Genomic DNA, 14,625 nt, shown 5'->3' on the forward strand with positions numbered 1-14,625 from the left:
CGGAGGGGTTCAATCGGTTGGCCATCGCCTGTGATCATGAACCTTTCATCGTGGTGCAACCTTTTCTTCGGGCCTCGTCTCGTTACCAAAGTTTGGCTCGATACGAAGGGCTATAAAAGAAGAAAGAAGAGTTAATATATGTACATACCAAAACAATTAATGCATCAATTAGCTAGTCAGCACATGCTTAATTAATATAGCCTGCTTCCTCGCCGGACTTTGCAACAGCTGATCCTGACTTTGTTCGGTCACCGGAGCCATGATGATCATGACTTTCCTCTCCATTGTTCGATCACCATAGCCTGCTTCCTCTCCTTCAAGACCATCGGTTTCGTTGAGAAATAACGACAAGATATCACGTCCATCGCGGATTATGTCCCCCAATATCTCTTCTTGTTCGAAGTCTCTTTGTTGATCCATAGTTTCTGCAAATATTACAACCTGGCAATTAATATACAAACATGAGAGATGGATATATTAATAGTGGCAAATATAGACCTAGCTATCCAATCACAACACTTATAGGGTTTGGGGTGGCCTCGACAACGCTCTTTTAACTTGAAAATTTGGGTGGCCTCGACGCTTCTAGGGTTTGGGGTGGCCTCAACAATGCTCTTTTAACTTGGTAAATTTGGGTGGCCTCGATGCTTCTAGGGTTTGGGTGGCCTCAGCAATGCTTCTAGGGTTTGTCCCGGACCGCCTCTCTCATGAATGTCCGATGGCCAGACCGCCTCTCTCATGAATATCAAACAAGGGATTTAAGAAGATGGCGCCATTCTCGATGTGCAGAAAAAAATGGTCCCTATTTTTCTTGATCTCATCTACCCTTCTATATGTCATGTTGTCTAGTGTCAAAGGATTCAATACTTTGACACAAGAGAAGTGCACATATAGAATGGTAGATGAGATCAGAAAAAATAGGGATCAACTTAATTACGCACATCTCTAATGGGGGCATTCTTGATAAATCTCTTATAAATCTCGGGAGAGTTTGTCGGGTAGGGGCGGGAGGGGGTACGAGATCGACAATGTTAAACAGAGACTTGTGCACATCCACAATTGGGACATTCTTGTTAAATGCAGACCCTCGACCCCTAGAAAACCCTCAACCCCTCGGCGATCCTCGACCCTCGACCCTCGACGACCCTCGACTCTCGACGACCCTCGACCCTCGACGACCCTCGACTCCGCGACGACCCTTGACCCTCGACCCCTCGACGACCCTCGACCCTTCGGCGACCCTCGACCCTCTACCCTAGTTACTGACACCCTAGTTCCCGATAAAAAATAAGAAGAGGAAGAAGAAGAAAAAATAGAGGAGAAGAAGAATAAGAAAAAATAGAAGAAAAAAAGAAGAAGAAAAAAAAGAGGATAAGAAGAAGGAATAGAGGAGAAGAAGAAAAAATAGAAAAAATTTCTATTTTTTCTTCTTCTCCTCTTTTTCTTTTTTTTCCTCTTCTTATTTTTTCTCCACTTCTTCCTCTCATCTTCTTCTCCTTCTTCTTCTCCTTCTCCCTCTTCTTATTTTCCTTTTTCCTTTCCTTCTACCACATACATATATACATTATATATACGAAAAAAAGCTATGAACAAAAAAATTAATACACATATAAACAAAAAAAATTCTATGAACAAAAAAAATCATACATCAATGCATATAGATATATCAATGGATCATACATACATCTGCATATACATATACATACAACATCCATATACATACATCAAAGAAAAAAATATGAAAAAAGGCAGCAGAGGCCAGGGCGTGGCGCGCCGCAAGAAGAGTGATATGTCTCCAACATATCTATAACTGATGAAGTATTCATGCTAATATATTATCATTCTTAGATGTTTTACAATCATTTTACAGAAACTTTATATCATTTTTTGGGACTAACCTATTGACCCAGTGCCCAGCAACATTGCTGTTTTTTGCTTGTTTTTTACATCGCAGGAAATCAATATCAAATGGAGTCCAAACATCGTGTAACTTTTTGGAGATTTTTTATGGACCAGAAGGAAACCAATGGGCCTGAGACTACACCTGGGGAGTGCCCCGAGGGGCGCACAACCCACCAGGGTGCACCTGGGCCCCCTGGCATGCCCAGATGGGTTGTGCCTACCTTGTTGGCCTCCTGCACCCCCTCTTTGCACTATGAATTCCCAAATATTCTGAAACCCTTCCGGGTAGCCCTAGATTAGAAGCTCCATCGCCACAAGGTCTCTGTATCCGCGAAAACCAATCTAGACCCGTTTCGGTACCCTACCGGAGGGGGGAATCATCTCCGGTGGCCATCTTCATCATCCCGGCGGCCACCACGATGAGGAAGGAGTAGTCCACCCTCAGTGCTGAGGGTTTGTACTAGTAGCTATGTGTTTGATCTCTCTCTCTCTCTCTCGTGATCTATATCATGGGCTTTGATAATATAGTCGGATCATATGATGTTTCTCACCTCTATACTATTTATGATGAATTGAATCTTTATCCTTCAATGTTTTGTCTTGTCGGATTGAATATTCAGAGATGAGAACACATGATATATGTCTTGCAATATGAATACTTGAGGTGACAATGAGGTATCTTATTGATTCACTTGATATGTGTTATGGCATTCAACTCACGGATTCCCACTGTGATATTGGGGTAATCTATTCATAGGGGTTGATGCACGTTTTTCTTCGACGGAAACTTTGGGGTCTCTTTATAGTTCTTTGGATGGATTGAGTATTATGAATATGAATTTGCTTTGGTGTTATTCTAGTATGAACTCTAGGATAGATCGAATAGAAAAAATAGCTTTGCATTATTTTAGTACGAACACTTGAATAGATCAAACGGAAAGAATAGCTTTGAGGTGGTTTCGTGACCTATAAACAATTCCTATCTATTGTTCTCCGCTAATAGGAACTCAGGAGTGATTCTTTATTGCACACTACAAAAAACACTTCTGTGATGATACGTGTTTGTCACAATAGGTCACGTTTTCTATCATGCATGTACATCCATGTCGATTTTATGACAGAATGAAGATGGTCATACCTGTGCTGTCGTAGAAGTGTTCCATGACATTACCAAAATTATAATCATGGAAGTGTCCACTTCCATGAGGATAAATCACGCGTCACAAAAGTGCTTTCGTTAAGGGTGACCGACACATGGCATCCACCATAACGGAACGTCGTTAAGCTATCTTGTCCGGTTTTGGATCCGATAACCCGTTAACAGCCCGGACCAATGGGGATTTTCCAAGTGTAAAATCATCATTGGCTGGAGGAAACACGTGTCAGCCCCGCGTTTGCACAGGTATCACTCATCCAATGGGCGAGATGCGCCTATGATATGTTGACACGTGGACTGGCCCAAAAGTGGCCCCTAAAGTTTAAATGGGTTGGCCCAACTAAAGGCGCACAAGATTTTGCGGTCCATAATGGGTCGGCCCAGCTAAAGGCCCACGAGATTTTGCGGACCAAAATGGGCCGGCCCAGCTAAAGGCCCACAAGATTTTATGAACCATAATGGGCCGGCCCAGCTAAAGGCCCACAAGATTTTGCCGACCATAATGGGCCGGCCCAGCTAAAGGCCCACAAGATTTCACCGACCATAATGGGCCGGCCCAGCTGAAGGCCCACAAGATTTTGAGGACACTAGTAGGCCGGACCATTAACAGGCTGCCATGTTTTGGGCCAAATGCCGGCCCATATTTGATCCGGTCCATTAACAGCCTGCCACGTTCTGGGCCTAATAAAGGCCCATATGAGATCTGGCCCGTTAAAAGCCTACCTAGTTCTGGGCCAAATTACGCCCAAATCAGGTCCGACCCTTTAAGAGTCTTTGGGCTAAATTATGGCCGATATTAGATTCGGCCTGTCAACTAGACGCTATGCTTTTGGGCCCACTTGCTAAAGGCCCATTTAGTAATTCGGCCTGATATTAGTTTTGTCCTATTAAAGGCCCGTTTAACATTTTGGCTCTCTATTTATTTCGGCCTGTTAAAAGCCCATCATATAGTTGGGCCTAACTACGGCCTGGTTTGCATCCGGCCTGCTCACAGCCGATAATCTGATTCGGCCAAACAAGAACCAAGACAATTTTGGCCTGTTAAAAGCCCGTGATTTGATTGGCACAATCATGGGCCGGGGTCTATTTCGGCATGCTGCCGGCCCGTGAGCTGTTCGGCACATTTCAGGCCCAACCTACTTTACAGCCTCCTAAAACCCGTTGAGTTGTCTTGCAAAAATAGGGCTGGCGGTTTACTCGACCTATTAAAGGCCTGAATCTACTAGTGGGCCAGTTTACATTTAGGCTTGTTAACGGACGAAGATGAAGGGGCCCATGATGCGGATCATACATAGTGATTTGCTTGACGACCCGATTATGTATCGTAGTTTTATGGCTCGGCCGATTTACTGTGAAGACAGGATATATATACAGTAAAATAACTGCAGCATCATGAATAAGAAAAAAGCTAGACTATACAATAAAGAAATTATGACATATTACATCCACTGGGCATCAAAGTTTGCCACTATGATAATAAAGCACAAGGAGACAGCAGATTACATACACTGGGCATCAAAGATCGCCAGCAGTGCAAATAAACATGCCGACAAAATAATATACAAAACCGACAGCACTTCAATAGAGTTCAAGAAAGGTTAGCCCTGCTCAGGAGCTGCAGCGCAAGCAGCTACGCAAGCTGATGAGACTGTGCTTGTTTGACACTTATATCCTCCTCACCCTGAAAGATAAACAAGCAGATAGATGACATGTTTTGCACATATAAGTATTAGTGATGAGAATTCATCACATTTCTTACTAACGAATAAAGTGACACAATTTAAAACAACATTAACACAATATGGTATTGTTCAAGTCAAGACATGGCAGGAAATGACATTGTGAAGGAGTTGGCAGCTTCACGACACGACTGGATTACATATCAAGAACTCATAAGTATAAATGGTTAGTGTGTTGTCAATTTATCCCATTTCAGATTGGCAAATAAAGAGACGGTTTAAATAATAGTAGAATGATATGACATTGTTCATAGTTCAGAAATCGCAGAATATGACATTGTGCTGTAGTGGGTAGGTTCACCACACCACTAGATTACGGATCAAGAACAAAAGCATACATGCAGTGCAAAAGAAGATCACTTGCTCTGTATAGTTTAATTTGCATGGTATGAAGAAGGAACTTGGTTGTATAACTGAAAACTTAATTTGAGAAGGACAAACTTTTGTTTATGAACTACATAATAAACTTTAAACATGCAATTTGATGCAAACACCAAAAATAAACAGCTGTTGCAGTCATGCCTAACCAAATATACACAACAAAGTTTGAAGGCTTGAGAAGGACAAACTTACATTATTGGTGAAGACAGGCTCTATAAAGCCCTTGTCCATGCTGATGGGGGGGGGGCTTCAAGAAGTTTACCACAGAATCTTCTTCATAAGCATTGCCTTTATTCTACATTTTGTTAAGAGTAAATATAGATGTGATAATATAAGAAAAAATGGAGAATATTTAAGATAAGATGAAGAGTGATGCTACATAACCAAGTAGCTATAAATGTAAGTACAACGATACAGGCAAAAGGTACATCCAAGAGCAATGCAGAGATAAACTTCTTCAGTACCATCGGTGTTATCCAACCTTATGGTAAGAGTAAATATAGATCTGATGTGTAGAAAATGGAGGGCAAAGGAAAATAAGGTGCAGAGTGATGGTACATGAACAACTACCTGTCAATATAAGTACACTGATAAAGGACAGCAGGTACTTACAAGAGCAATGTAGATCTAAAAAAATTCATTGGCATTGGATATATTCTACACTAATGTAACCATTCATATAGATCAGATAATTTAGAGCGGACAATTGATAAGCAAGCTATCATGCATACAGCTGTCACATAATGAACCAGGTATGTATGCAAGTAGAGTGATATAGGACAACAGGTACTAACAAGAGCAAAATAGCGGGCGACATATTTGTGATATCCTGTCGTTCTTTTCAAACCGGAAATCTTCTTCCAGCAGATATCCTGCAAAAAAGATTCGTAAGGCACATGCGAAAAAGAAGAAGTTCAAATTGTCATGCGATATCATAGACAGTACCTCATCCTGGGAACGAGACCAGTGCATAACAAGGTTTTTCCATTCAATGTCTTCTAAATTTAGCACAGAAGACTTCACCGGAACTTCGTTTATAGACTTGCCATCAAAGTGTGATTTCCTCAGGTAACACCAATATTGCTGCAATGCTTCCGTGAAAAGCGCAAGCAAGCTTTGCTCATCATGACTATCCAGATTGACCCTCGCCTACTTACAAAAATGTAATGTAAATCATTGATGTGTTCAATCAGCAGAAAACAGGAAAATAATCACCATGAATAATAGCACTTACATGTAAGTGGGACAGGAAGATGTGAAAATGGTGTTTGTCTTCACTATAATCTTCCCATGATGGGAATATATGCACGTAGTCCCTAACAACATTGAAAGCATTGTCTTTTAAACTAGGAATAATTGGAATGGGGTTCCAATCTGTAGGAATTGGCCGTCTCTGTAGTTGGGATAGGTCTTTGGTCGGTGGACTTGCTATACTTTTTGCTGGAGTGGGATTTTTCTATGGTACGGCTGGTGCTATGGCAACTGAAATCAATATACCTTTTGCTGGAGTGCAGGTCCTGTGCGGTGGGGCTAGTGGTGTGGCCAGTGAAGTATGGGTATGATACATCTCCAACGTATCTATAATTTATGAAGTATTCATGCTATTATAATATCTGTTCTGGATGTTTATGGGCTTTACTAGGCCCTTTCATATAATTTTGGGACTAACCTATTAATCGGAGGCCCAGCCCAAATTGTTGTTTTCTTGCATATTTCAGTGGTTCAAAGAAAAGGAATATCAAACGGAGTCCAAACGGAATGAAACATTTGGGAGAGTTATTTTTGGAACGTAAGCAATCCAGGAGACTTGGAGTGGAAGTCAGGGAAGCTTCGAGGTGGCCACAAGGCAGGGAGGTGCGCCCTACACCCCTGAGCGCGCCCCCACCCTCATGGGCCCCTCGTGGCTCCCCTGACCGACTTCTTTCGCCTATATATATCCATATACCCTAAAAACATCAGGGAGCAGAATAGATCAGGAGTTCCGTCGCCGCAAGCCTCTGTAGCCACCAAAAACCTCTCGGGAGCCCGTTCCGGCACCCTGCCGGAGGAGGGGTCCCTCACCGCTGGCCATCTTCATCATCCCGATGCTCTCCATGACGAGGAGGGAGTAGTTCACCCTCGGGGCTGAGGGTATGTACCAGTAGCTATGTGTTTGATCTCTCTCTCTCTCTCTCTCTCTCTCTCTCTCTCTCGTGTTCTTGAGGTGATACGATCTTGATGTATCATGAGCTTTGCTATTATAGTTGGATCTCATGATGTTTCTCCCCCTCTACTCTCTTGTGATGATTGAGTTTTCCCCTTGAAGTTATCTTGTCAGGTTGAGTCTTTAAGGATTTGAGAACACTTGATGTATGTCTTGCCGTGCTTATCTGTGGTGACAATGGGATATTCACGTGATCTACTTGATGTATGTTTTGGTGATCAACTTGCGGGTTCCGTGACCTTGGGAATCTATGCATAGGGGTTGGCACACATTTTCCTCTTGACTCTCCAGTAGAAACTTTGGGGCACTCTTTGAAGTACTTTGTGTTGGTTTGAATAGATGAATCTGAGATTGTGTGATGCATACCATATAATCATGCCCACAGTACTTGAGGTGACATTGGAGTATCTAGGTGACATTAAGGTTTTGGTTGATTTGTGTCTTAAGGTGTTATTCTAGTACAAACTCTATGATAGATCGAATGGAAAGAATAGCTTCGTGTTATTCTACTACAGACTCTTGAATAGATCGATCAGAAAGGATAACTTTGAGGTGGTTTTGTACCCTACAATAATCTCTTCGTTTGTTCTCTGCTATTAGTGACTTAGGAGTGACTCTTTGTTGCATGTTGAGGGATAGTTATGATCCAGTTATGTTATTATTGTTGAGAGAACTTGCACTAGTGAAAGTATGAACCTTAGGCCTTGTTTCCTAGCATTGGAATACCGTTTATGCTCACTTTTATCATTAGTTACCTTGCTGTTTTTATATTTTCATATTACAAATACCCATATCTACCAACCATATTGCACTTGTATCACCATCTCTTCGCTGAACTAATGCACCTATACAATTTATCATTGTATTGGGTGTGTTGGGGACACAAGAAACTCTTTGTTATTTGGTTGCAGGGTTGTTTTTGAGAGACCATCTTCATCCTACGCCTCCCACGGATTGATAAACCTTAGGTCATCCACTTGAGGGAAATTTGCTACTGTACTATAAACCTCTGCACTTGGAGGCCCAACAATGTCTACAAGAAGAAGGTTGTGTAGCAGACATCAGGGTACAGTCTGCTGGAGTCGGTCCTACGTTTTGTGTCACTGGTTGTATAGCCTATATAAGTGGGGTGCTGTCGGATTTCTCCGGCACCATAACATTTTTCAAGGACTTTGCTGGTGCTCCTTCAGGTTCGGCAATCACCCTCTTCCTTTTTGATCTCTGATGCACAAGAACAGCATTTGAGTGAAAAACATGGTATGATGACAGATGGAATATGTATTGATAATGGATGGGCATGGCATCTCGACATATATGATGAGTAAACTAAGCAGATGGCGGTGCAAGAAAGTACAAGAAATGCAAGACAACATATGCAAGATACGCGCAATCAATAAAACCTTGCCAAATTAGAACTGGCACCTTGATGGGTGAACAGGACAGTGAAGGAAATATGCCCTAGAGGCAATAATAAAGTTATTATTTATTTCCTTATAATCATGATAAATGTTTATTATTCATGCTAGAATTGTATTTACCGGAAACATAATACATGTGTGAATATATAGACAAACAAAGTGTCACTAGTATGCCTCTACTTGACTAGCTCGTTAATCAAAGATGGTTATGTTTCCTAACCATGAACAATGAGTTGTTATTTGATTAACGAGGTCACATCATTAGTAGAATGATCTGATTGACATGACCCATTCCATTAGCTTAGCACCCGATCGTTTAGTATGTTGCTATTGCTTTCTTCATAACTTATACATGTTCCTATGACTATGAGATTATGCAACTCCCGTTTACCGGAGGAACACTTTGGGTACTACCAAACGTCACAACGTAACTGGGTGATTATAAAGGAGTACTACAGGTGTCTCCAATGGTCGATGTTGGGTTGGCGTATTTCGAGATTAGGATTTGTCACTCCGATTGTCGGAGAGGTATCTCTGGGCCCTCTCGGTAATACACATCACATAAGCCTTGCAAGCATTACAACTAATATGTTAGTTGTGAGATGATGTATTACGGAACGAGTAAAGAGACTTGCCGGTAACGAGATTGAACTAGGTATTGGATACCGACGATCGAATCTCGGGCAAGTAACATACCGATGACAAAGGGAACAACGTATGTTGTTATGCGGTCTGACCGATAAAGATCTTCGTAGAATATGTAGGAGCCAATATGGGCATCCAGGTCCCGCTATTGGTTATTGACCGGAGACGTGTCTCGGTCATGTCTACATTGTTCTCGAACCCGTAGGGTCCGCACGCTTAAGGTTACGATGACAGTTATATTATGAGTTTACATGTTTTGATGTACCGAAGGAGTTCGGAGTCCCGGATGAGATCGGGGACATGACGAGGAGTCTCGAAATGGTCGAGACGTAAAGATTCATATATTGGATGATATGGTTAGGCCAAGGGGTCAAGCCCATGAGGCTTTAGGTCGGTGCAAAAGGAGTTTTGCGGAGGCCAGGGGGCCAAACGCCGGAGACCCTGGCGTCTGGCCCTGGGCCAGACGCCGAGGCCCATGGCGTCTGGGCCAGACGCCAAGGATTGTGGCGTTTGGTCCTGGAGTCCGAGTGGGACTCTTGCCTTTCGGGCAAAACCGACTTTGAGGAGGCTTTTGCTCCAAGTTTCGACCCCGGGGCTCAACATATAAATAGAGGGGCAGGGCTAGCACCAAAGGGACAACAAGTTGATCCACGTGATCTATTCCTTAGCCGTGTGCGGCGCCCCCAGCCACCATATTCCTCGATAATACTGTAGCGGAGTTTAGGCGAAGCCCTGCTGCTGTAGTTCATCAAGATCGTCACCACGCCGTCGTGCTGACGGAACTCTTCCCCGACACTTTGCTGGATCGGAGTCCGGGGATCGTCATCGAGCTGAACGTGTGCTCGAACTCGGAGGTGCCGTAGTTTCGGTGCTTGATCGGTTGGATCGAGAAGACGTACGACTACTTCCTCTACGTCGTGTCATCGCTTCCGCAGTCGGTCTGCGTTGGGTACGTAGACAATACTCTCCCCTCGTTGCTATGCATCACATGATCTTGCGTGTGCGTAGGAAATTTTTTGAAATTACTACGAACCCAACAGTGGCATCCGAGCCAGGTTATTTATGTTGATGTTATATGCACGAGTAGAACACAAGTGAGTTGTGGACGATACAAGTCATACTGCCTACCAGCATGTCATACTTTGGTTCGGCGGTATTGTTGGACGAGACGACCCGGACCAACCTTACGCGTACGCTTACGCGAGACCGGTTCCCTCGACGTGCTTTGCACAGAGATGGCTTGCGGGCGACTGCCTCTCCAACTTTAGTTGAACCAAGTATGGCTACGCCCGGTCCTTGCGAAGGTTAAAACGGAGTCTATTTGACAAACTATCGTTGTGGTTTTGATGCGTAGGTGAGATTGGTTCTTACTTAAGCCCGTAGCAGCCACGTAAAACATGCAACAACAAAGTAGAGGACGTCTAACTTGTTTTTGCAGGGCATGTTGTGATGTGATATGGTCAAGGCATGATGCTGAATTTTATTGTATGAGATGATCATGTTTTGTAACCAAGTTATCGGCAACTGGCAGGAGCCATATGGTTGTCGCTTTATTGTATGCAATGCAATCGCGATGTAATGCTTTACTTTATTACTAAACGGTAGTGATAGTCGTGGAAGCATAAGATTGGCGAGACGACAACGATGCTACGATGGAGATCAAGGTGTCGCGCCGGTGACGATGGTGATCATGACGGTGCTTCGGAGATGGAGATCACAAGCACAAGATGATGATGGCCATATCATATCACTTATATTGATTGCATGTGATGTTTATCTTTTTATGCATCTTATCTTGCTTTGATTGACGGTAGCATTATAAGATGATCTCTCACTAAATTATCAAGAAGTGTTCTCCCTGAGTATGCACCGTTGCGAAAGTTCTTCGTGCTGAGACACCACGTGATGATCGGGTGTGATAGGCTCTACGTTCAAATACAACGGGTGCAAAACAGTTGCGCACGCAGAATACTCAGGTTATACTTGACGAGCCTAGCATATACAGATATGGCCTCGGAACACGGAGACCGAAAGGTCGAGCGTGAATCATATAGTAGATATGATCAACATAGTGATGTTCACCATTGAAACTACTCCATCTCACGTGATGATCGGACATGGTTTAGTTGATTTGGATCACGTGATCACTTAGAGGATTAGAGGGATGTCTGTCTAAGTGGGAGTTCTTAAGTAATATGATTAATTGAACTTAAATTTATCATGAACTTAGTCCTGGTAGTATTTTGCAAATTATAGATCAATAGCTCGCGTTGTTGCTTCCCTGTGTTTATTTTGATATGTTCCTAGAGAAAATTGTGTTGAAAGATGTTAGTAGCAATGATGCGGATTGGATCCGTGATCTGAGGATTATCCTCATTGCTGCACAGAAGAATTATGTCCTTGATGCACCGCTAGGTGACAGACCTATTGCAGGAGCAGATGCAAACGTTATGAACGTTTAGCTAGCTCAATATGATGACTACTTGATAGTTTAAGTGCACCATGCTTAACGGCTTAGAATCGGGACTTCAAAGACGTTTTGAACGTCATGGACCATATGAGATGTTCCAGGAGTTGAAGTTAATATTTCAAGCAAATACCCGAGTTGTGAGATATGAAGTCTCCAACAAGTTCTATAGCTAAAAGATGGAGGAGAATCGCTCAACTAGTGAGCATGTGCTCAGATTGTCTGGGTACTACAATCGCTTGAATCAAGTGGGAGTTAATCTTCCAGATAAGATAGTGATTGACAGAATTCTCTAGTCACCATCACCAAGTTAGTAGAACTTCGTGATGAACTATAATATGCAAGGGATAACGGAAACAACTCCCAAGCTCTTCGTGATGATGAAATCAATGAAGGTAGAAATCAAGAAAAACATCAAGTGTTGATGGTTGATAAGACCACTAGTTTCAAGAAAAGGGCAAAGGGAAGAAGGGGAACTTCAAGAAGAACGGCAAGCAAGTTGCTGCTCAAGTGAAGAAGCCCAAGTCTGGTCCTAAGCCTGAGACTAAGTGCTTCTACTGCAAAGGGACTGGTCACCGGAAACGGAATCACCCCAAGTGATTGGCGGATAAGAAGGATGGCAAAGTGAACATAAGTATATTTGATATACATGTTATTGATGTGTACTTTACTAGTGTTTATAGCAAACCCTAAGTATTTGATACTAGTTCAGTTGCTAAGATTAGTAACTCGAAACGGGAGTTGCAGAATAAACAGAGACTAGTTAAGGGTGAAGTGACGATGTGTGTTGGAAGTGGTTCCAAGATTGATATGATCATCATCGCACACTCCCTATAATTTCGGGATTAGTGTTGAAACTAAATAAGTGTTATTTGGTGTTTGCGTTGAGCATGAATATGATTTGATCATGTTTATTGTAATACGGTTATTCATTTAAGTAAAAGAATAAATTGTTGTTCTGTTTACATGAATAAAACTTTATATGGTTACACACCCAATGAAAATAGTTCATTGGATCTCGATCTTAGTGATACACATATTCATAATATTGAAACCAAAAGATGTAAAGTTAATAATGATAGTGCAACTTATTTATGGCACTGCCGTTTAGGTCATATTGGTGTAAAGCGCATGAAGAAACTCCATGCTGATGGGATTTTGGAATCACTTGATTATGAATCACTTGATGCTTGCGAACCATGCCTTATGGGCAAGATGACTAAAACGCCGTTCTCCGGAACAATGAAGCAAGCAACAGATTTGTTGGAAATCATACATACCGATGTATGTGGTCCGATGAAAGGCTTACAGCAGGTATCATTATTTTCTGACCTTCACAAGATGATTTGAGCAGATATGGGGATATCTACTTGATGAAACATAAGTCTGAAATAATTGAAAGGTTCAAAGAATTTCAGAGTGAAGTGGAAAAATCATCGTAACAAGAAAAATAAAGTTTCTGCGATCTGATCACGGAGACGAATATTTGAGTTACGAGTTTGGTCTTCAATTAAAACAATGTGGAATAGTTTCATAGCTCACGCCACCTGGAACACCACAATGTTATGGTGTGTCCGAACGTCGTAACCGCGCTTTATTGGATATGGTGCGATCTATGATGTCTCTTATTGATTTACCATTGTCGTTTTGGGGTTATGCATTAGAGACAGCTGCATTCACGTTAAAAGGGCACCATCTAAATCCGTTGAGACGACACTATATGAACTGTGGTTTAGCAAGAAACCCAAGTTGTCGTTTCTTAAAGTTTGGGGCTGCGATGCTTATGTGGAAAAGTTTCATCCTGATAAGCTCGAACCCAAATCGGAGAAGTGCGTCTTCATAGAATACCCAAAGGAAATTGTTGGGTACACCTTCTATCACAGATCCGGAGGCAAGATATTCGTTGCTAAAAATGGATCCTTTCTGGAGAAGGAGTTTCTCTCGAAAGAAGTGAGTGGGAGGAAAGTAGAACTTGATGAGGTAACTGTACCTGCTCCCTTATTGGAAAGTAGTTCATCACAGAAATCAGTTCCTGTGACAAATACACCAATTAGTGAGGAAGCTAATGATATTGATCATAAAACTTCAGATCAAGTTACTACAGAACCTCGTAGGTCTTCCAGAGTAAGATCTGCACCAGAGTGGTGTAGTAATCATGTTCTGGAAGTCATGTTACTAGACCATGATGAACCTACGAACTATGAGGAAGCGATGATGAGCCCAGATTCCGCGAGATGGCTTGAGGCCATAAAATCTGAGATATGATCCATGTATGACAACAAAGTATGGACTTTGATTGACTTGCTCGATGATCAGCAAAGCCATGTTAAATAAATGGATCTTCAAGAGGAAGACGGACACTGATAGTAGTGTTACTATCTACCAAGCTCGACTTGTTGCAAAAGTTTTTCAACAAGTTCAAGGTGTTGAATACGATGAGGTTTTCTCACTCGTATCGATGCTTAAGTCTATCTGAATCATGTTAGCAATTGCCACATTTTATGAAATCTGGCAAATGGATGTCAAAACTGCATTCCTTAATGGATTTATTAAAGAAGAGTTGTATATGATGCAACCAGAAGGTTTTGTCAATCCTAAAGGTGCTAACAAAATGTGCAAGCTCCAGCGATCCATCTATGGACTGGTGCAAGCATCTCGGAGTTGGAATATACGCTTTGATAAGTTGATCAAAGCATATAGTTTTATATGGACTT

The sequence above is a fragment of the Triticum aestivum genome, chromosome 6B, assembly GCF_018294505.1.
Source record: "Triticum aestivum cultivar Chinese Spring chromosome 6B, IWGSC CS RefSeq v2.1, whole genome shotgun sequence".
Classification (NCBI taxonomy): domain Eukaryota; kingdom Viridiplantae; phylum Streptophyta; class Magnoliopsida; order Poales; family Poaceae; genus Triticum; species Triticum aestivum.